Source organism: Tamandua tetradactyla, chromosome 4 (genome assembly GCF_023851605.1).
Source record: "Tamandua tetradactyla isolate mTamTet1 chromosome 4, mTamTet1.pri, whole genome shotgun sequence".
NCBI lineage: Eukaryota > Metazoa > Chordata > Mammalia > Pilosa > Myrmecophagidae > Tamandua > Tamandua tetradactyla.
The window spans coordinates 168,107,928-168,131,925 of NC_135330.1; the positions used below are offsets into that span (position 1 = coordinate 168,107,928).

At 40.7% G+C, this 23,998-nt stretch overlaps 1 non-coding gene and 2 pseudogenes across 1 annotated transcript; 2 read left to right on the forward strand and 1 right to left on the reverse strand.

Annotated features, from left to right (window-relative positions):
* Positions 1-2,767: 2,767 nt before the first annotated feature.
* On the forward strand, positions 2,768-3,107 carry LOC143679506 (large ribosomal subunit protein eL33 pseudogene; annotated as a pseudogene).
* A 6,825-nt stretch (positions 3,108-9,932) lies between these two features.
* Positions 9,933-10,039, reverse strand: LOC143681776 (U6 spliceosomal RNA). Its single transcript, XR_013174836.1, has one exon. It is a non-coding gene; the product is annotated as a U6 spliceosomal RNA (small nuclear RNA).
* Positions 10,040-22,195: 12,156 nt separating this feature from the next.
* LOC143680566 (interleukin-10 receptor subunit beta pseudogene) lies at positions 22,196-23,980 on the forward strand (annotated as a pseudogene).
* Positions 23,981-23,998: the final 18 nt, after the last annotated feature.

Genomic DNA, 23,998 nt, shown 5'->3' on the forward strand with positions numbered 1-23,998 from the left:
TTTTTGCTCTTTAGTTCCTTCTGGGACACTAAATGTTTCCAGTTCTGATCACCCAGAAGACTTTCCCATAATTTCTTAAAGATTTATCCAGATGCCAGGAGAACATATATTATCTCAAGGGAACCTAAATCCCTTAACAGATGGGCTAGTGTAATTCTAGAATGGAAATGTACATGGTATTGCCTTGATAGATTATATCAAGATGTATGCAAAAATATTTTCTATCCCCTATACACCTCTGTAATGTGATTTTGTCACTTTCCCATCAAGAGTCAGGGTTTCATCTCCTCTCCTCAAATTTGGGCCCGCCTTAGTCACTTGCTTGTCTAAGATAACTTTGGGACTTTCCAGGGAAGGTCATAATAAGTCTTGCAGCTTCTGCCCAGGAATCTCAGAAGCACTCAATCTTGGGATGCTCCTCTTTGAAAGAGCTGTCAGTGTGTAAAAAGCCACATGATGAGGCTATGTATGGGTGCTCTGGTGGACAACCCCTGCTAAGCTCTCAGCCAATAACCAGCTTCAACTGCCAGCTATGAGAGTGAGCCAACTTGTTACTCAGCCCAGTTGAGATTACTGAAGTCCCAGCTGACATCTGACTGCAACTGCATGAGACACCCCAAGTGATTCCCAGTTGAGTTCAGTCAACTCAAAGAACTTTCTTTCCCCCCAACCCAAAGGACTTTGAATGGCTCATTATATAGCAACAGTAATTGAAACACTTGCCATCCTGGATGAAATAGTGGTCAGAAAAAATAAAATCAACAAACACATATTGAACATCTTCAATGTATAAGTCCCTGGAGGATACAAAAGCGCATGTTTATAATTGAGATGAGGAGAGTGGGAATTTACATAAAGAGTAACAGACGGTTCAATGTAGCACATAACTTCTAAATATTTGTGTGTAGTGGGCAAAAAGATCAGGGAGGTCTTCATGGAGGAGATTTGAAGTGGAAATTAAAAAATGAAGTGTATTTAGGCTTCTGAGAAGAAGCCTGAGGTATGAGTACAGCATAGTCATTAATAAAGGATTAGAAATGGGCCAAAAGCTTAAAGATTGAATAGATCAACTTGTCTGAAACATAGAATATATGTACTCATGTAATGGGGGATAAACATGGAGATGGATCTTGAATAGCAGGCTAAACTTCTTGTCAAGAGACAGGTTAGGGCAAGAGTTTTAGATTGAAGAGTCATCTGTGTTTAGGTTAGAGGTGAAGCCATGTGTGCCAGTTTAAATCTTTTGTATACCTCAGAAAAACCATGTCCTTTAATCTTCATTCAGTATTGCTGGGTGGGATTTTTTTACTGTTTCCATGGAAATGTGACCCATCCATTGGTGGGTGGTAATTTTTAACTAGATGGTTTCCATGGAGATGTGCCTCTACCCATTCAAGGTTGTTTCTTACTGGAGCCCTTTAAGAGGGAACCATTTTGGAAAAAGCTTTAGAGCCAACAGAGCTGAGAGAACCACACAGCCAGAGATCTTTGGATATGCAGAAGGAGAACACCCCTGGAAAATCCTTATGAAATGAGAAGCCAGGAGAGAAAGCTAACAGATGTTGTCATGGGCCTTTCCAGCTGACAGAGGTGTTCTGGACCCATCGGCCTTTCTTGAATCAAGGTATCTTTCTTTCTCCAGATGCCTTAGTTTGAACATTTTCATGGCCTCAGAACTATAAACTTGTAGCTTATTCAATTCCCTTTTCAAAAGCCTTTCTGTTTCTGATATATTGTATTCCGGCAGCTTTAGCAAACTAAAACACCATGGAAGTGAAGGTCTCTAAGGAAAAGAGCCCCCAAATTATATACATACACTTTTGTATCCTCCAGGGACTTATACATTGAAGAAGTAATATTTTAATATGATCATTTGCTTTGGTAAAATCCAATTTTCTCAGAAGAAACCCCATATTCATGAGTGTGCTGGTTTGAAAGCATGTATGCCCCCTAGAAAAGCCATGTTTTAATCAAAATCCAATTTCATAAAGGTAGAATAATCCCTACTCAATACTGTATGTTTGAAACTGTAATCAGATCATCTCCCTGGATGATGTGATTTAGTCAAGAGTAGTTGTTAAATTGGATTAGGTGACGACATGTCTCCACCCATTTGAGTGGGTCTTGATTGGTGTATTGGAGTCCTATAAAAGAGGAAACATTTTGGAGAATGGGAGATTCAGAGAGAGCAGAGCAGAACAACATAGCCACGAGAAGCAGAGTCCACCAGCCAGCAAACTTTGGAGATGAAGAAGGAAAATGCCTCCCTGGGAGCTTCATGAAACAAGAAGCCAGGAGAAGAAGCTAGCAGATGATGCTGTGTTCACCATGTGCCCTTCCAGATGAGAGAGGAACCCTGACCATGTTCACCATATACCTTTCCAAATGAGAAAGAAACTCTGATTGTGTTTACCATGTGACCTTCCACTTGAGAGAGAAACCGTAAACTTCATCAGCCTTCTTGAACCAAGGTATCTTTACCTGGATGCCTTTGATTGGACATTTCTATAGACTTGTTTTAATTGGGATATTTTCTTGGCCTTAGAACTGTAAACTAACAATTTATTAAATTCCCCTTTTTAAATGCCATTCTGTTTCTGGTATTTTGCATTCCGGCAGCTAGCAAACTAGAACAATGAAGAAGGTAAGGAAGGAGTGACAATCAGGGACCTAAGACTTTTGGGACCACTAGAAGGAAAACAACGTTCTTTTCACCATCTTGGAGCCTGTGGAGCCTACAGGGAAGAGGACTTCTGAAATGGTAAATATGTCTGGAAGGCTGTGGGCTGAGGCCATTTTTGCTGGTTATAAATGGGATCTCCAGAACCAGAGGGAGCACACAGCTCTTAAAATTGAAAGCATTTATGCCCGAGATGACAGTGAATTCTATTTGGGCAAGAGATGTGCTTATGTGTTGTAAGCAAAAAAAAAAAAAAAACAACACAGTGACTCCTGGCAGTGAACCTAACAAAAGCAGAGTAGTCTGGGGAAAGCGAACATGTGCCCAAGGAAATAGTGGCATGGTTCATGCCAAATTCCAAAGCAACCTTGCTGCTGTGGCCATTGGACACTGAATCTGTGTGATGCTATACCCTTCAAGGATTTGAAGGTATTGAAAAGTAAATAAATAAATTTGTGGTTTGCAAAGAAAAAAGAACAAGAAGGGGAACGATGATAACTTGGAGTGGTTCCATCCTCACAATGAAGAAATCTGGAGGTCAAAAGTAATGTAATTGGAGCTGAGGCCACCAATACCAAATGGTGAAGTTAATCCACTTATTCTGGAAGTCGGTTTCAGAAAGGAGATACAATCCTCCTTAACCAAGTATGGCAGGGCTATGGTAAAGAAGAGGGAGAAGTTCAAATATGATGCAGACCTGACAAAGCCTCAGTGAACCTGATGGAGAAATGTGGAGCAAATGTTGTCCATTACAGTTGTATTAGGTTGAAATGATTGGGCCTTCATACCCACACCTCACTTATCATTGGATACAGGCTGCCCCAGGAAGGGCAGCTTACATTCATATTAGTGAGAAGAATACACTTTTCCTTTATGAACCTAGACTAAAGCTTACTTTGATAAATGTGCTGGATTATTTGCTATAAAAAAAAAGGAAGTTAGTCGCATCCCCTGGCCTCGGTAGACCTGTAATCTAGTACCTGTCTTGAATTTCCTTATTCAAGGTATTTCATAAAAGCAGGACCATACAATATCTGTCTTTCTGTATCTGGCCTTATTTCACTCAACATAATGTCTTCAGGGTTTATCCATGTTATAGCACGTATCAGAACTTCATTCCTTTTTAAAGCTGAATAATAAAGAATAGTGACATTTTTAACTAGTAAACTGTAACCAATAATTTGATGTGAAAAAACTATGTGCTCTCCTCAGCAAATATTCTTCCAAATTGATATATAATGGGAAAAATCAAATGGAAAGATTTTATTCTGGCGAGGGCAAGGGTGCTTCCATGATAGAATTCTTGTCTGACAAGCGGGAGACCCAGTTTCGATTCCTGGAGCCTGCTCATGCCAAATTAAAAAAATTAAAATATTTAAAAAATTAAAAAACATGAATTTCTTCTTTCCTAGAGGTTGGAGAAATCCCAAATTTCTTGGGATAGTTCCCTATTATTCCCCAGTGAAGCATCTTCACAGACTCCAAACATTACTAATCCAAATTAATGACGAGTTTAGATAAGCACAGAGGTTAAATAGTTCCTTATAAACTCTGCGATACTGTTTTGAGGGAAAAAGATATTTTTCAGGCATTTGGATCAATTCAGCCAATTTGTTTAAACAAAAGAAAGCCTAAGACAGTTTTATGGGAAAAAAACATGTTTTTTTTTAAGAAAAGAACCAAGTTTTAAGTATTTACAGCAGAAACTTAGCTATAGTGAATGATTCTGGGAGTCCCCTGAATCTAGATAATAAAACGTGATGATTAGGTCCAATTGACTGTAAAAGTCAACAGCTAAGAAGAGCATTGCTGTGGTTTTTATAGTAAAATGTAAATCCATTTTTGACTTGCTGACAAAATAACTAAGAATGTAGTTAAGAAAATGCACTTAAGAAAAAGAAGTAAAAAATTTGACCTATGCCCTCTATTAATAATGGGAGGCATGTATGGAAGGGAAACCATTATTCTCAGAGAGCAGGGGTTCTCTACAATTTCCCCTTAAAGACCACTCAAAATTAATAGATGAGCTCTGAAGAAAAATCTTATTTTTTGATGTCATGGCCTCAATTAATGAACAATCCATCCCTTGCTCTCCTTCCCCATTCATTATCCCTCTTCTGCCAAAGTGTGTTATCATTTTGACTAAATATATACTAGTTATTATTTTTATTTTATTTTTATTTTGGGGGGTGCCTTCCCACATGGAAGGCGAACATTCTACCACTGAACCACCTATATACTGGTTATTTTAATTACCAATGTACTTTAAATCAAAGCCTTTTTTTTAAAGCTAAAATTAAAATGAAATCCTTAAATACAAGTCTACCTAAATAGGAAAGTTTACATTGCATTTCCTCTGATACTTTACTTAATTCTTAGTGAATTATTAGTAGTTACACATACTATAGCCAAATACAAAATAGCTATTAAATTGCCAAAAATCAGAAAACAAGCATAAGTATCATTTATATGGAAATTCCTACAGAACAATTAAACAAGATAATGCACAAAAGTTCTTAGGAAAGTGCCTAGCACCTAATAAATGCTCAATAAATGTTTGTTTTGTTTAGCAATATTGATGTCTTAAGTACACTTCATTTTAAGTTCATGAACTCTATGATAAATATTCGTACTTTTAGCAAGTAAAAGTCACCTTGATAGGCTGTATGCGGAACAGAAAGTCAAATGAGATATATATTTTTGAGAGAAGTATCAATTTCTCTAAGGATGGGGAGAAGACAATTAAATAAATAACAAAGCACTTAGCATAAGAAAGAGGACCCAAAGTGTCATGGAAATCGAGGTAGATGAGGGGAAACTTCAAAGTGAAAGAGGCATTTATCCTGGGGGTTCAAGGAGAAATAAGATTTTAACTGGCAAATAGCAGAAAGGTGCATTCTCAGGGCGGGAGAGGGGAGAGCACACATGCAGAAGAGGGTAGAAAAATGAGTGCAGAAACAGGATTATCTGGTTTGACTGGATCACAAGATAGTGGCAGGAGAGTTTCTGGTTAGCCTGAAAAGGCTGGTTAAGGCTGATGCATGGAGAGCTCAGATGATGAGAGATGGATGGGGAGCCCTTGAAGATATTTCTACATGAAAGAACATGAATAGAAGAAGTTTGGGGAAGATTAATAAGGTCAGTCTGGAAGCATTTTGCATCTAATGTATTGAAGTAAAGAGGAAAATTCCTTTCATTTAAGAAATGGTTAGTCCTCACTTCACAGATGTGGTCATTGACATGCTGTAGGCCAGACCCAAATCTTGGTTTTCAGAATTGAAGTCCAGGGCCTTTTCCATTTTGATCATTTTGAGAGATCTTGTTATCACTACTCATACTCTCTGGAAGTTGGAGAAACAAAGTCATCAGTGATACTTGTTTTCTGAAAATATTGTGTTAGAGATCCTGTAACTGGAAATGTGGTATCTACAGTCACAGGCAGTGATTTCTGGTCTATAAAAACTGATGCAGTGTGGACTATTGTGTCAGGCACTACTCTCAGTATTTTGCAAATATTAATTCATCTGATTAGTATAAAAATCCTATGAAGTAGGTACTGCTATTATTGAAAGGTCAAGTAACTTGTGCCAGGTCCTATAGTTGGTGGAGTTAGGATTTGGACCCCAGTAGTCTGACTCCAAAATTCATATTTATGGAGCCCGGTGGGATCCACTGACATACTAGAGAGATGAACTAACCCAGTGTTGAGAGTGCCAGGAAACCAAATACCAGACAGAAAAAGCTGCTTTCCTTTGCTTTGGGGAAGGGGTCCAATAGGTAGAGCACCCTCTTGGCCAAATGTTGTGCTTTCCTGAGCATAAAGGGTCATCACAGAATCAGAATTAGCTGGGGAATCCCTCCCTAACCCATCCCACCCCAAAATACCTAACTATTGAAGATTAGTTTAGACAGATACCTTTTTAAAAATGAAAACATCCCTGGGGGAGATTAACTTATCTTTGTCCAGTCACACCTTAGAGATAATTGTTTTATTTAGACTCTTTAACTGTAAAATCTGAAGAACCCAGGGGACTTTCTTTGGAATATATCAAAGGAAGGATCAACTTAATCCTTTGAAGATTGGCCCAAACCAGGGTTACTATGAAGAAACAAGCTCCTACACTGCCTCTGAATGAAGTTCCAAAGAATGTTTTGAAAACAGGCAGTACTACTTGAATTAAATATATGACCTCTTGTAGGATTTCCTTTGAGGTCAGTCCTGTTTTGGTTTTTATTAAGTTGTCCTCTCCTTCCTGGTCATACAGCTAGTCACATTTCCCAGTCCCCAACTGTCTAGGTGGCTTCATGTAACTGGTGCTAGTCATATCCAGTGGAATGTGGAGAAGAGTGATACATGGCAGTTCTAGAACTGAGCCCTCATCCCTCCATTGGATTCTCCATGTGTCTTTCTTCCCTTGTCTATGATTAGATGAAAGAATCTTCTGAGGACTCTAGGTCTCTAGAGGATGGAAGGATTATTAGATAAAAGAAACCTTGGGTCCTTGAATAACTATGTAGGGCAGAGCCCCCTACACACCCACCCCAATCCATATTGGATTGTGACTTTTTTTGGTAAAGCCACTGAGGTTTAGGGACTGTTCCTTACAGTAGTAAACCTCTCTTGACTAATACACACCATACCTCTTAGATTACTAATGAAATTCTTAAAGACTTTATAAGTGACACCTACCCTGAGTCTTGAATGCCAAATCTATAGAGCAGTAGACACAACTGCTGATCTTGGATTTATATAACACGGGTGCTATACTCTTTTAGTCCCCAAGGCAAACCATTTGGTTCAGTTTTCTGTTTCGCTGTCGATCAGTCGTCTGAGCCCAACCACCCTAGCAGGAATTGTTCCCTGGGGGTGGTTGCTGTGTTGCTGATAAGAGGCTTTGAATATCCAACGTTTCCTACTTTGGATAGCGGGTCACCCTCATCTTCGACAGCTCTGTCAATAGACCTGAAAGCTTCATTGCCCCTGAAAACTGACCAGTATCTTTCCTAATTTGTTCTTTTTTTAACTATTTATTTTTATTGATATATATATTATATTCTCATATCATGTGTGCAGGTTTGAATCTGTCACGCACCCCAGAAAAGCAATGTCCTTTAACCCTCACTAAATAATGCTGGGTGGCATCTTTTGTTTTTAAATTTATTTATTAATTTTTAATTTTTAAAAAAATGTAACAACCAATAGACACAAACATTCTTAACATACGATCATTCCATTCTACATATATAATCAGTAATTCACAATATCATCACATAGTTGTACATTCATCATCATGATCATTTCTTAGAACATTTACATCAATTCAGAAAAAGAAATAAAAAGAAAACAGAAAAAAAATCATGCATACCATACCCCTTACCCTTCCCTTTCATTGATCACTAGCATTTCAATCTACTAAATTTATTTTAAAATTTGTTCCCCCTATTATTTATTTTTATTCTGTATGTTTTACTTGTCTGTTGATAAGGTAGATAAAAGGAGCATCAGACACAAGGTTTTCACAATCACACAATCACATTGTGAAAGCTATATCATTATGCAATCATCTTCTAGAAACATGGCTACTGGAACACAGCTCTACATTTTCAGGCAGTTCCCTCCAGCCTCTCCATTACATCTTAACAAACAAGGTGATATCTATTTAATGCGTAAGAATAACCTTATTAATGCGTAAGTCCAGGATAACCTCTCGACTCTGTTTGGAATCTCTCAGCCATTGACACTTTATTTTGTCTCATTTCACTCTTCCTCCTTTTGGTTGAGAAGATTTTCTCAATCCCTTGATGCTGAGTCTCAGCTCATTCTAGGATTTCTTTGCCAGGAAGGTCCACACCCCTGGGATGGGTGATATCTTTTCTATTATTTTCATGGAGATATGACCCACTCAATTGTGGGTGGTAACTTTTGATTAGACGGTTTCCATGGAGATGCACCTCCACCCATTCAAGGTGGGGTTGCTTACTGGAGCCCTTTAAAAGAGAATCATTTTGGGGGAGGCCACTGTGACTCAGCAGGCAGAGTTCTCACCTCACCATGCCAGAGACCTGGGTTCAATTGCCGGTGCCTGCCCTAGCGAAAAAAAAAGGAAGCATTTTGGAAAAACTGACAGCTGACAGAATGGACAAAGCCCCAGGAAGCCGTCGAAGAAGCCTGAAGAGAAGCTAGCAGAGCTCACCATGTGCCCTTCCAGCTGAGAGAGAACCCCTGAACATCATCAGCCTTCTTGAACCAAGGTATCTTTCCCTGGATGCCTTAATTTGGACATTTTCATGGCCTTAGAACAGTAAACTTGCAACTTCATAAATTCTCCTTTCTAAAACCTCTTCTGTTTCTGGCATACTCCATTCCAGCAGCTTCAGCAAACTAGAACACCATGAAATCATCCAAAGGGTACAATCAACAGTTTACAATGTCATTATATAGCTGTGCATTTATCACACAATTGACTTTTTTGTGAAAAATAACATATATGCAAAAAAAGTAATAAATTTCAAAGTACATTGCAACAATTAATTGTAGAACAGATTTCAGAATTTGGTATGGGTTACAGTTCCACAATTTTAGGTTTTTTCTTCTAGCTGCTCTGAGATACTGGAGACTAAAAGAAACATCTATATAATGACTCAGCAGTCATACTCATTTGTTAAACCCAACCTCCTCTGTGTAATTCCACCACCACCTTTGATCTTTCTCCCACTCTTTAAGGGTATTTGGGCTATGCCCATTCTAACGTTTTCATGTTGGAAGGGGCTGTTGCTAATATGGGATGGGGGATGGAACTAGTTGATGTTCTGAAGTTGCCCTCCTCTGCATTTCAGGATTTATCTGGACCAGGGACCCATAGGGAGCTTGTAGGTTTCTGGAAAGTTACCCTAGTGCATGGAACCTTTCTAGAATCTTATATAATGCCCTAGGTGTTCTTTAGGATTGGCAGGAATGGTTTTGGTTGGGGTTTGGCAAGCTCTAGGTAGCAACATCTAACTGAAGCTTGCGTAAGAGGTGACCTCCGAGTAGCCTCTCAACTCTATTTGAACTCTCTCAGCCTTGTTATACTTCCTTTCCCTGTTTTGGTCAGGATGGAATTGTTGATCCCACAGTGCCAGGGCCAGACTCATTCCTGGGAGTCATCTCTCACATTGCCAGGGAGACTTCACTCCTGGATGTCATGTCCCACATAGTGGGGAGGGCAATAGTTTCATTTGCAGAGTTGGAGAGAGAGGCCAAATCTGAAAAAAAAAAATGGAATCCTTCACGAATTTGCATGTCATCCTTGTGCAGGGGCCATGCTACTCTTCTCTGTATCGTTCTAATTTTAGTATATGTGCTGCCGAAGTGAGCACCCTATGTGTTTTTGAATATGTGCTTTGAAATTATGAGCCGTCAGTACACAGTAGGGCCTGACCCGCAGTGCCAGAACTTTCAGTTACATTAGCAGAAAATTAGAAATCTATTTTAATATCATCCTCGTGTTCCCTTTTTGATTCCTCAGGGAGAGATATGCACAAATTCATTCTATTTGTTTATCAGAATAGGTCAGAATGTAAACCAGTAATTCCAACACAAGTGACTAGATTCTCATCTCTTATGCTCAAAAGCCCTCAGTAGAATTTCTCTAGATGCCAAATATGGATTTCTATTGAGTTAGCTACATGAATTTTACTGAATTAGCAATAATGTAAGGTGGATAGAGGTCTGGATATTTTCTCTGGATGTCTCCTGGGGGGACACTGAAGTGAAGACCATGTCTGCTAGGTAAGACTGGGTATAAATGTGAGCAGTGATTCTGGGAGTTAGCTGCAGACAGTGTGTTAAATAAGGGTATTTTGTGGTATCTTGCTTTGAGAAAAAATTTTTTTTTACCAAAGTCCAGGTGGGCCCATGAGCATATATTCTGACTGAAAAGAAATAATTGAGAACTGCTGATTCAAATAGGGACTTTTGTATATGCATTAATTTGATTTGCTTGTTGCTTTTTCAGAATTATATTCTTTTTATGTGAAATATTGAATAATAGAATGGCATGACCTGAAGGAGACACTATAATTCTCCTCAAATGACAGAGTCACACATCTAATAATGGAACTAAGAATAAAAGCAAGGGTTTTGAGTTCAGATTAAGAGGCCTCCAAAGGATATGTTCTTACTTTGATATTCACAATTGTAAACAAAACAATGCTTCTGAGGATTAAATCGGTATCAGGGAAAACATGATCACATGTAAGAGTCTTATAATCCAGCAAGCACTGTATTGATGAAGGTTATCATTGCCTCTCTTACTATGCATATTTATTGAACACCTATAATGTGCCAGTCACTTTTCTCAAGTCAGTTCAATACATTAGCAAATAACACGAAGTTCATGAAGCATTTTACTGCTGAACAGATAACATATAATAGTTTCTAATATAAGGTCAGGAGGTGATGATGAATGCCTTGATATTAAAAAAAAAAAGCAAGGTAAGTGCATATGCTATTTTACATAACTTGATCAGCGAAGGTCTCTCTGAGGAGGTGACATGTGACCAGAAACCTGAGTGACAGGAAAGAGGGAGCTGTGTGATATCTGAAGGAAGAGAGTAAGACATTAAATGTGGGAGATTTCAGTTCACAGATGTTATATATAGCTAGGTGCTTATATGAGATTATCTAGAGAGAGAATGTTGAGAGAGAGGAGTGGCATTCCTAGGACATTCCATCATTTAGAGGGTGGGAAGAGGAAGAAGAGGCGGTAATGGAGACCAAGAAGAAGTAACAAGTTCGATGGGAGGAAAATCAGGAGCATGTGATGTCCCTGAAGCCAAGAATACAAAGAATTCAAAAAGCTTAAACAAGTTGTTATCCATATGGAAACATAATGAAATCTCCACCTTATCATATATGTAAAAATAAGTCCTACGTACATTAAAGACCTAAATGTGGAGAACAAAACTAAAAACTTTCAGAAGGAAGTGTAAGCCACTATTTTTATGACCTCCAAAAGTGGAAGAATGTCTTTTAAAAGACACATATAAGTACACTGAATGAAGCTGAATGTGAGTATGTTTGAGGGAGAAGGGCTAGGGGGACATATGAAACCAGAAGGAAAGTTAGAAGATAAAGACTGAGATGGTACAATTTAGGAATTCCTACAGTGGACAATAATGGGGATTAAATGTACAAATATAAGAACATTTTTGCATGGGGGGAGAACAAATGAATGACAACATTGCAAGGAGTTAAAAATATAAATGATTGTATACAGGACAAGGCACAATCCATGCCAGCTGGGGTCTCTAGTCAATAGTAATATTGTAATATGCTCCCACTGAATGTAACAAAGGCATTAGGCCAAAACTAAATGTCAACAGACGGAGGGGCATGGGTGGGGTATGGATTCTATACATAAGAAAAGATAATATCTTCATACAGCTTATGGTGACAAAGGCATGTCTATTTAAACTTAGGTTGGATTGTGTGATGTGTGAATAAAATTGGTTAAAAATGAACAGGGAAACAATTTCTAGAGAAAATGTAGATAAAGAGATGTACCTATTCTCTGTTAGTAGGGAAACTGAGGTGCAGCCCCTCCGAAGGGCAGTGTGGTAGTTCCACAGGAGGCTAGGGGTGGGGTTGCCATATGATTTTACAATCCCATTGCTAGAATATACCTGGAGGAACTGAGGGGACACTTGCACACTGGTGTTTATGGTGGCAGTGTTGCAATGGATGGAGGTGGCCTAAGGGCACAATGACTGAGGAATGGAAGGGGAAACTATGGTGTTTACATGCGATCGACTACTGAGCAGCTGCAAGAAAGAATGAAGTTATGAGTCATGCAACTAGGTGAATGAATCTTAAGGAAACTATGTTCAGAGAAATGGTGGAAACAGAAAGACAAATATTATCATGCCTCACTCATATGGACCAACTAGAATATACAAACTCAGAGAATTGAAGTTGACAGGTTGGGGTTTAATGTAAAGGGTCCTAGATTGTAAGCTCTTACAGCAGTCACATATATTTAGGAGTTGTAACTGATATTTCTAAATTCTGAGATATGGAGCTATTTGTATATAACCTGGTCATTCCCTGAAACTTCCATTATTTATGTGATACCTGAGACTCAGAGTTAGAACACTGAAATTATGAAAACCAGCATTAGCCCATTCATCAACTGTTTAAAAAGCTGAAAAAGTGATCAGACTTTGTCTAGAGATATGAATGTAGCATATCTGGATAGGACTAAGGTAAATCAGAATACTGAGTAAAGGATGGTATGGCCCATATTTTCAAACTTCAACATTTGTGTGAGATCAGAGGGAGAGATATTTATCTGGTGCAAAGTTTATATATTGGGTAGCATATTATCTATTTTAACTTGTATGGTCAATTTACTTGAACAACATAATTACATGGAGTCTTGAATAGGGCATGAGATCTTGTTGGTTTGTACAAATAAGTATGATGCCCTGATATATCCCAGAATAATTTAGGCAGAAAATAAAAAAGTATTTGCAAAGCCCCCTTTGGGGACTGGGGAGAAAGAGGAAATATTCAACTTCACCATCTGGGAATTCCTGATATTCTCATAAGCAGTGGAAACAACCAATTCTATAGGCTGAGCCCTCAATCTTGGGGTTTACCCCTATGAAACTTTTTCCTGCAAAGTCTACAGAAATTATGCCCAAGAGTCACCCCTGGAGAGCCTCTTGGTTGCGCAGATGTGGCCTCTCTCTCTCAGGCAACTTGGCAGGTGAACTCACTGGCCACCCCCTATGTGGGGTATGACTCCCAGGGGTGTAAATCTCCCTGGCAATGTGGGTCAGGACTCCTGGGGATGAGCGGGGACCTGGCATCATTGGAATGAAAAAGCCTTCTTGGCCAAAAGGGTGAAGAGAGAAATGAGACTAAATAAAATTTCAGTGGCTGAGAGATTTCAAACAGAGCCAGGAGGTTATCCTGGAGATTATTATGCATTATACAGATATTACTTTTTAGTATATGATGTATTGGAGTGGCTAGAGTGAAGTACCTGAAACTGTTGAGCTGTGTTCCAGTAGCCTTGATTCCTGAAGAAGACTGTATAACTACATAGCTTTTACAATGTGTTGGTGGGATTGTGAAAATCTCGTGTCTGATGCCCCTTTTATCCAGGGTATGGACAGACGAATAAAAAAGTAACAATAAGGATAATAAATAAATAATAGAGGGAGATAAAGGGTAAAAAATTGGGTAGATTGAAATACTGTGGGTCAATATGAGGGAGGGGTAAGAGGTATGGGATGTATGAGTTCTTTTTTTTATTATTATTTCTTTTTCTGGAATGATGCAAATGTTCTAAAAATGATCATGGTGAAGAATACACAACTATGTGATGATATTGTCAGTTATTGTATAATATGGTTGGACTGTTGTGTGTAGCTATTTCTCAACAAAAAGAAAAGAAAAGACACGCATAACATAAATCACGAAGGCAAAAAGAAAACCTAATACACTTAAAAATTCTATTAATCAGAACAGTTATTAAAAAATTAAAAGACAAAGCACAAACTGGGAGAAGATAGCTGCAGTACCTATAATCAACTGAATGCTTAATACTCCAGAATATATAAAGAACTCCTACAAATTAGTAAGACAAAGACAGAAAAATGGCTAGATGACAAAAGTAAGCCTTTCTCATTAAAGGAAACCTGAATAAGCACCAAACAAATGAAAAGATGTTTAACTTAATGAGTAATTTTGAAAAAAATGTAAATTTAAATTCCCAAAAGCTATCATTTTCCACAACACATTGTCATAAATTTAAAAAACTAGCAATACCAAATATTCACAAGAATATACAGCATGGGAACGATTATTCATTTATCACATTGAAGAGCAATTTTGTCTAAAAAGCTGGAGAGACACATAACTCTGTGACCCAGTTTTCCTCTAGAGACTCTCTTGCACTGTGCACTAGAAGTCATAAACAAGAAAGATCATAGCAGCATTGTTTGTAATAGCAAAGAAAATGAAATGATATGAATATCATCAATAAGAGAATAGATAAATAAAGTGTGGTGCAGTCAATTGTGCTAGGCAGGCTCCAAGATGGCTTCCACCAATCTCACTTCCTGGTGTTCATGCCCCATTCAGGTAGGGGGAATCTGTGTAACCAATAGGATGTTTCAGAAATAACAGTATGACTTCCAAGGCTAGTCATAAAAGACATTGCGATTTCTGTCTTGCTGTCTTGGATCATTCTTGTGGGGGAAGCCAGCTGCCATATTGTAAGACCACTCAAGCCGCCCTAATGAGATATCATATAGCAAAAACCAAAAACTTGCCAGCTATGCTAGTGAACCTTCTTGGAAATGAGTTCTGTAGTTCCCAAAGCCTTCGGGTAACTGTTATACTTCACTAATATTTTGAAAGCAACCTCATGAGAGACCCTGATCCAGAACCATTCAAGTCTCTATTAAATTCCTCACCTTTGGAAACTGTTTATTGTTGCTTTAGGCTGCTAAATTTGGGGGCAATGTGTTATACAGCAATATGCAACTAATAAAGGCATATAAAGGAAAACTAAAAAATAGTGAAAATAATCTATGGAATAAAAAAAGAAAATTCAGGAAAGGAGTGATATATACAATATATAATATATATTATATTATATATTATATATATAATATAATAAAATATATATAATTATATATATATTAGTAGAAAAACTATTACTTTCTTGAGAGCATTGGTGTTTGAAATTATATATCTGTTGCCTGAATAATCCACTGTATTTAAATCTAGTTAGAAAATCATCAGCCTTTTATATTGTGTCAAGAATCATTGCTTTAATTCACCTCTTACCTTTCTATGTAATCCAAACCAGTTCGGGGCATTGGAAACACTTTGCTGGTTTTATGATATTTTAAAGGATTTTCTTTTTATAGTTCTCACACTTTGATCTTTTATCTCTCTTGCTTCAAATTCATATGACTAGAATCCAGTCCAGGGTCCTAAAATGAAACAAGGTCAGTCCATGTGAAGTGCCTGTTGTAAAAGTGTCCTGCAGTTTCTATTTCTGCTCCTTCGGTGGGGGTTCTGAATCGGGACCTGCGGGCTCTATGCAGGCACGCTTTCTTTTTCTTCTCTTGTTTTCATGGCATAGGTCAGAAACTGGAGACCTTTTCTGCCTTTGAATAGGGAGAAGAAAGATAAATGTGATACGCGTTTGGCCACAGCTGACTCCAGAGAGGGACAGAGCCATTTCTTGGCCTCAAAATATACCTAGTCGGGCTCCTTCAAAGTGTCTTCTAGTCATTACTTTTTTGAAATAGAGAAGGGGTAACCATGGACAGGGCGAGGGTGGTAAGGATGGACAGCGTCAGGGCAGAGAGAAGGGTGTGAGCAGGAAAACCTGGCTCGCAGCCCTTGCTGCAGCCTGCTGACAATGAGGCAAAAGCACTCCTGCGTGGAATTTAGGTTAATTGCTGCTAAAATTATACTGGAATTTTTTTTTTTTTTTACTCTTTATTGTCACAAGTAAAAATCTCGGAAGTTTTGCCATTAATTGCCTAATGAACTTTAAAATACGATCTTGTCAAAAGGAAGTTTTTAGCACTTGTCCTTAGCAAGCCTTATGAGAATGAGTTTTCTTTACTAGCAGACTGCGGGCTGCCCAGCCTCTGGGCTGATATTTATGAGGGCGGAGTACATTGGTATATCTTTCCTCATTCCCAGCACCGTCACAGCTAGGTCAGGTCAAGAATTCATTGTTCTGTTAAAGGCCTCGAATCCCCTGTAGACTGTAGGCCTGTCATCCTGGGCTCTCAGGCATCCGTACCCACTAAATCACTCCTACTCTCTCCTCTCTTTGTTTAACAGGCTAATATGAATGGGCTTTTGCTAGGACTTCTCTCTGCCCTGTACTCACCATCCTCTAAATTAGGGGTCAAAACTTTTCTGTTCATAGCCAGAGAGTAAATATTTTAGGCTTTAAATGCCCTGAGGCAAAATTAAGGATATTATGCAGGTATTCAGAAAACCATTAAAAAATATAAAAACCAAGTCGAGGGTGGGGGCTGGGCCCTGGGTACTGGCGAGTAGATTTGGCCCATAGGTTGTAGTTTGCCAACCCCTGCCTTAAACTGCTCTATCCCCTATTCCCTTAACAATAAGCAAAAGATCTCCTCTAAACAGACAAATCTCCTGCAGCTGTCAATGCCTGTCATCAAGTATTTCCTTTTTTTTTTTTTTTTGCATAGGCAGGCACCAGGAATCAAACCTGGGTCTCCAGCATGGCAGGTGAGACTGCTGCCACTGAGCCACTGTGGCCTGCCCATGTCATCAAGTATTTTAACTCCTATGTAAAGTTGCATGTTACTTTGTCCCTTCTGGATTGCACTCTTTGGTTATTACATCAGTTCCACATTGATCGGGCTCCTTCAGGTCCTTCTTGGCCACTTGTTTCCACAGACAGCTCTACATCTGGACATTCCCTGACTCCAGGTCCTCCAGGTGTCCATTTTGTCCCTTTCTCCATCAACCTGTACTGCTGGGGTCTCTGCGTGCTTCGGGGTCTAATCCATGAGGTTATAGGTGAAGATGTTTGAAAGCTTTTCTTGGGGAATGAGTTATTCCTGGAGGATAATAACGAGTTAAAAAATATTCTGGTTTGATTGTAACAGGAAATTTATGCTGCTGAAAACAAGCTTGAAAAAGGAAGATGACACCACCACTCAATCAGACAAAACTGAATCCATTACTGACTATCGTTGAGATATGCTGGGTGGGAACAGAGTCTGAGAAGAGCAGAGTGTTGACCAATATAGGGTTTGGGAGCACGGTGCTCAGGTGGACTTTCAAAGGCATACATGGGCTGGCATCATCTGCAGAAGTGTGGTTCCTGGGGAAGCTGTTACTGATTGGGTGGCACTCAGAGGCATCTTTACTAAAGTAAGCTGATCTCTGATGGCTAACTTTTAGAAGTGAGGAGCGTAAGTGAGGGATGTAAAAGTGTGTTCCCCGGGGCAAGTTGTCATTGATCAATTGAACAGTTGTAAAACTGGTTTTGGTGACTACCTGTTACCACGGCTATATAACTATCCACTTTTTCCCTTCTATTTGTGAGAACTTTCAAATTCCCAGGTATAATCTGAGTAGCTGTCTCTCCAATCTGTCTAATTCTCTGTCTTAGTTTCCTAGGGCTGCTGTTACAAAGCTTCACAAACTGGATGCCTTAAAACAATAGAAGTGGATTGTTTCACAGTTCTGGAGCCCAGGAGGCCAAAATCAGGGTGTCAGCAGGGCTGTGCTTCCCCTGAAGTGTGTAAGGAAGGATCTGCTCCATGCCTCTCTCCTGGCTTCTGGAGGTGGCTTGCCAGCAGTCCCTGGTTTTCTCTGCCTCAGTTGTCACATTCCCCCCTTTATTTGTCTAAATTTTCTTTTTATAAAGGCACCAGTCATATTGGATTAAGGGCCCACCCTACTCCAGTATGACCTCATTTTAACTTATCTATTTGCATCTGAAATGACACTATAACCAAATAAGCTCATGTTCAGAGGTACAGGGGATTAGTACTTCAACATAGCTTTTGAAGCAACACTGCAACCCATAACCCTTCAAAGCAAAGACTGCTAATTCCTGTTTGTCATGGTCAGGTTCCTGTGTCACCTCGGCCAGCTGGTGGTGCCTAGTGGTCTGGCTGGGCCAGCGCTGACCTGTCTGTTGCTATGAGGACATTTTTTTTTTTAATTTTTAAATTGTGTAGTATAACATATATGCAAAGCAAAGAAATAAAAAAGCAATGGTTTTCAAGGCACTCTTCAAAAAGTAGTTACAGGACAGATCCCAGAGTTTGTCATGGGCTACTATATATGAGGACATTTTATGGACTTCAACTGTGATCACGTTGGCTGCATCCACAGCTAATTGCATTTGTAATCAGTTATGGGGAGTGGCTTCTGCAAACAATGATGCTTAATCTAATCACTGGACGGCTTTTAAGGAGGATTCAGAAGAGATGGTCACTCTTCTTCCAGCTTCAGCCAGCCAGCCTCTCCTGAGAGTTCATTGAGGACCTTCACTGGAGCTGCCAGCTCGCGGCCTGCCCTACAGACCTTGGACTCTCCATCCCCACAGTTACGTGAAACACTTTTATAAATTTTATATTTGCAGATATCTCCTGCCGATTCTGTTTCTCTAGAGAACCCTAGCTAATACACTATCTGATATTTATTCTCCCCTTCTTCCTTACTTATAGAACCCTGTTTTTCTTTAGGAGAGCAATGTTCCCAAAACAACAAATCACTACATTTCCTAGCCAACTTTGCATATGGGTTGACCATGTGACATTGTTGAAAGCAAGGAGATGTGAGTCTAAGTCAGTGGGTGTTATTTATGCAAAAACTCCTTAAAACGGGAGAACAGTCTACTGGTATGCACTTTTGTTCCTGTCTGGAACGGAGTCACAATGTCTGGGGGGGCAGAAGTTATCTCGGATCCATGACAGCTAAAGCCATAGTGTAATGACAGCAGGCTGGGGGTGAGGGGGAGAGAGGGAAGGAGAAAGAGAGAAAGACAGAGGGAGAGGGAGAGGAGCAGAATGAGAGAGAGAGAGAGAGAGAGAGAGAGAGAGAGAGAGAGAGAGAGAGAGAGAGAGAGAGAGAGAGAGATGCTGCTGATGGTGGAACCATCAGCATCAGCTCTGGGCTGCTGGCCTCCAGACTTGTATCAGTGTGAGAACAAACCCTTACTTTGTCCTGCTACTGTAAGTTGCACTTTCTGTTACCCATAGCCAAACCGATTCCTGAATGATAAACCTGCCTTTCTGTTTTCTTATCTCTTCACCTCACAGTCTTATCAGTGGCTCCCATTGTGTCTTCAGTGCACAGCAGAGCGCCCAGCACACCAGGCAGCACAGAGCTAACATATGTTTGTTAAGCATGCAATTCCCAGATCAGGTTTCAAGTGCCTCCTGATATGTGGCAATAAATACAAAATCTCATCTGTGTAACAATCTCACCAGAAATATGTAACCCAAATCCTATTATAAAGAAACTATTCAACAAATCCATCATGTGGGACAATCTACCAAAAAACTGGCCACATGAACAAAAATAAACAAGAAGGTGGAGGAGCTATTCAGGATTAGAAGAGACTAAAGAAACATAATGACCACATGTAATGCTTGAAATTCAATTGGATCCTGAATCAAACAACCAAAGATATCCACAGCACCCAGTGTTGTAGACTTACCTACTAGAGCTCACGAAGGCATCAACTTTAGCCTGCATGGTATGGGAAAAGTAATTTTTGGTTGTTAGATTATGCCACTTAGCTTGCTGCACAGATCACTCACACCAGAGGAGAAACTTGGAGTGTTCTTTACACCAAGAAGCACTGCATGGAGCTGGGATCTAGAAACCCAGGAGTTTCTTTACCATTCCAAGGATTGCTACCAGCAGGGAGACTTAAGAAAACTCTTAAATCCATCAGGGACGCTCCTGCAGGGCTAGACAGACCAGCATAACCAACACATGACAATCCTGCTCAAGCCTCTGAAGCCACCAAGGATTCTCCTAGATTCCCCTTCTTCTTGATATTTGGGTCAGAACCTTGACTCCAGTGGAAAGAAGTGAGAGTCTGGAAAGCCTCACTAAGTATGTAGCAAAACTCAGTTACTGCTGTGTTTTTTTACTTGTCATGCCATAAGCAGTGCGGTGCCAGGGCTGAAAGAAGAGGGCATGCTGTGGAACTCCGGACTGCACCAGAACCATGAAGTAATGACTCTGAAGGCACCTGTTATTAAGTGGGAGGGTAGCTGGGGCTCTACTTGAGAACAAAGTCTAGGGACGACAACTCTAGACTAGGTGATCCACTAGGGGGCGGTAAAGTATAGCGGTTAAGGGCACAGACCCTGAAGCCTATTCAAACCCTGCTTCTCCCGGGAGAGACGTGACCTCAAGTTAGTCTCAATGTTTCTGCGTTTTAGTTTCCTGATCTGTAAAGTGGAGATGATAACAACATCTACATCAGAGAGTTATTGTGGGTAACACATGTGCCTGGCATATTGTAAATACTCAATGAATATTAGCTATTCTTATCATTTACTGAAATAACATATTATTCACAGGAGAACTAGAGGGTAAGGCTGCCCCGGCACATATAAACCTGGAGGGTGAAGCGTGTAGTGGGGCAGACGAGGACAGAAGTACACAGGAACTCACTAAGCAAAGCCTGAGAAATGCTGCTCATGAAGGTGAGTTGAGGAACGAATCAATATGGAAAGTTGGAAGCCACCCACTCATACGCCCAAGCTTTCATCCTGGGTTAGATCCTTTTGAATCAGAGGGTCCATCGGGGATATTCTGGAGGTGGACAAGCAACCAAGGGGACGGGAGGCTGGCCCCTGGAATGAGAAGAAACTCTTGATATGGCAAGAACCTTGAATCAGGAGTGTTTGTAGACGAGGGAGGAAAGACATTCAACCGATGTACAGACTGGCGTGCATATCCCGTCCCTCGGTGTCACTCACACAGTGGTGTCTGGCGTTGTGTCCTCCCCATGACGGTTATTGAGTTATTTATTGCCTCTCAGCTCCAAACCCCCACGTGTGTAGTTGGCTGTGCGATGCTAGGCAGAGGCTCCGCCAGTTGGGGGCGCTGCCGGGAGACCGCAGGCCTGCAGGAAGGACAAACTTGCGATCTCCTTTTCGCTCGTGGGTCGGAGCCGCACCGCAGCGAGGCGCCTCGCAGGCAGTTCCTTCCTACAGCAGCGGCCAAATACAGTTTCTGGTTTTTCCAAAACTTGTAAAGCCGGTTTCACTGCCCCTGCGTCCCTTCCTCCGTCCTCCCCGCGAGCCCCAGCAGCCGTTGGCCGACACCCCGTCCTCAGATCCCTGGGTTCCTGTCCCACCTTTAAGTTTCAAGATTTTAATAATTCCAACCTTGTCCCTTTCTCCCCCAAGCCCTGAAAGTGACAGTTGCTTTTGTAGGTTTTTTCCCCCATGAGTATCTTGGAGTTCTCCTTTTACCCTTTCAGATGTCCAGTTGACAACTTTACATGTGGTTAGCAATCCTTTATATTTAGTTCTCTCTGTTCACAATACTGATTTCTGTCTCCTGACGAGATCTTAACTGATACCCCCTCCAATCATTATCTCGAACATTTACTGCCCTCCCAGTTCTCTTATTTAACCCCAGAGCCTCACCCTAGTAAGGATGACTCTCCACACACACACCCTCCCCCCTCTGCCCTCCACCATTTACGGAATTCCTCTAGCCAATTTCCTTTTCTTTGGCCTCAGAGGATAAAACCGATTTCTTCCACATCTTCAGAGACCCTGATCCCTCCTTTGTATCCTCTCCAAAATCAACGTGGCCCTTTCTTTAGTCTCAATGGGGTCTGATCACGAACAGGTACTAGAAGAGGCAGGTACTTCTCTTTCTCTTTCTCTTTCCTTTTAACCACATTTATTTACTCTCGGTGCACTTCCACCTCCAAGGATGAGTTTCCACGCAGGCTCTGCATTCCCAGCATGCAGCCCGGTGCGGAAAGACCCAGAAGCTGGGGGTGCAGCCGCGGGGTGGCATGAAGCCTCTGGGGCTGGTTGGGCAGCTGCCTGCTGCTGTCAGCATTAGGAATGGTGCCTCCTCCTGAAAATGTCAGAGTGAAGTCAATTAATTTCAAGAACATTCTACAGTGGGAGTCACATGCTTTTCCCAAAGGGAATCTGGCCTACACAGCTCAGTCCCAAAGCTATGAGGGATTTCAAATTGCATGCAAGAGCATTGCCTTGAGGGAATGTGATTTCTCAAGTCTTTCCAAATATGGTGACCATACCTTGTGAGTCAGGACTGAATCTGCAGATGAGTACTCAGACTGGGTAAACTTCGCCTTTTGTCCTCAGGATGACACCATTATTGGGCCTCCTGGAATGCAGGCAGAATCTGTACCTATGTGTTTCTTAGCCCCCAGTATTGAAACTGAGCCTGGAACATGGACCCTGAAGAATATTCATAACTCATGGACTTATAACTTGCAATACGGGAAACATGGCACTGATGAAAAGTAACGATGCCCTCCTGACTGTCGCTGTTGTCCCCATAGCCTCCCTCTTTGTGGTCTGCCTGCTAGCAGTGCCTTGGCTGCCTTGCCCTGATGTGGTGCACTTATAAGAAGACAAAGTCTCTCACCTGGGAATTCTCTGTGCAGCACCTGAAAGAGTTTTGAGGCCGCCCCCATCACAGCATGCTGTTGTTTCTCTCCTTCAGACCCTCCATTGAAAATGAAGTTTTTGACAAACAGAGTGTCCTTATGGAAGACTTACAGAGCAGCAGGTGGAATCCTGGCAGCTGCTACAGCCTCAAGATCCCATCTTGGTAGGCACTGTTGGAGCTGGTTGCTGAGGGGAAATACTCTGCCACCAGATTCTCACATCCGCCTTTGAGGGTGATCAGGGTTTCACACCGGGCCAGGACCAGCTGTACAAACCCCAAATCAAGAACCCTCAGACACTGGACTCATCGGAAGGGCCAAAGAGCTTTATTTTAAAATAAGGCTCATTTTGCCAAAATACTGCATCTTGGAAACTCACTGCTTTATGATGGCTTTAATGATTATAAAAAGATGTTGGCCTTTGAGGATGCAATTTGCAGTCACTTCTCTAATACAAATTTCAATTGTGAGAATCAGAAATATTTAAAATGAGGACTAGAGACTGAGATGGTGCAAAATCCTTCCAGATTTCTGAAAGGTGGATCAGAAAAACAATCAACTCAAATGCAGTCAGTACAATGCTGTGCAGGGGCAAACCATCTTGATTCTCAGGGATGCTTTTACTGGATTTATTTTTCTGTCTGTCTATGTTTTGTATTACTGCTGTCTAATCTGTACACGTTAATGATGCTAGATTTGTGCGATTGTCAGATATGTAATAAGTCTCCAGTTTGCCATTTTTGATGTCCATTTACTCAACAGGTATTTCTTAGTACCTCCTGCTGTGGACCAGAGACAGTCCTAGGTGCAGGGTCCTAAAATCTTCTGGCGGCTCACAGTCAAGCCAACTCCAAAAAATAGAGGAGCTCTGGGCTTTGAATTCCGACTCAGACTCTTTCCAGCCTATGACCTCTTTTCTCATCTGCAAATGGAGATGAAAATGTTTGAGGATTAGCCAGACTACATAAAGGATGTCTGCCACAGTGCCAACAGGCAGTTAGCAAACAATGACAGCTATTCTTACCACCCCATCTCATGGGTATGACAGCTCCACAATCTTAGGTCAGCAAGAAATGTCCCTTCCTATTTGCCAGATTGTCCAATAAAGCAGATCCATCAAAAC